At 44.9% G+C, this 314-nt stretch overlaps 1 protein-coding gene across 1 annotated transcript in view; it reads left to right on the top strand.

Annotated features, from left to right (window-relative positions):
- RPIA (ribose 5-phosphate isomerase A) overlaps positions 1-314 on the top strand; it is an 11,209-nt gene that overhangs the window by 9,944 nt on the left and 951 nt on the right.

The following is a 314-nucleotide window of genomic DNA, read 5'->3' on the forward strand; positions in this document are numbered from 1 at the left end:
CAAATGAAACAGTGACTGATCCAGATGTACTGGTGACCACTACTGGTCTGGGCTGTCTCTGGTGCAGTGCTCCATACCCTAATGCAGTTGCTGCCCATGCCTGTACAAATGTTTGTATCATTAGAGCTGTTTCTGTGCAAGAGTCAGAGGCTGGTCATGCTGTTTGCAAACAAAACAATGCAGACTTCTTGCTTGCATTTCTTTCTGGTTGAGAGAGGAATGGTCAATGATAGGATCAGTTCCATTGTGTTTGTGTGGAGATGGTCTCAGTACCATTTGCTGCTTAGAAATGGACCTGATAAAGGTAGAAGAGC

The sequence above is a fragment of the Acanthisitta chloris genome, unplaced genomic scaffold (genome assembly GCF_000695815.1).
Source record: "Acanthisitta chloris isolate BGI_N310 unplaced genomic scaffold, ASM69581v1 scaffold17139, whole genome shotgun sequence".
Classification (NCBI taxonomy): domain Eukaryota; kingdom Metazoa; phylum Chordata; class Aves; order Passeriformes; family Acanthisittidae; genus Acanthisitta; species Acanthisitta chloris.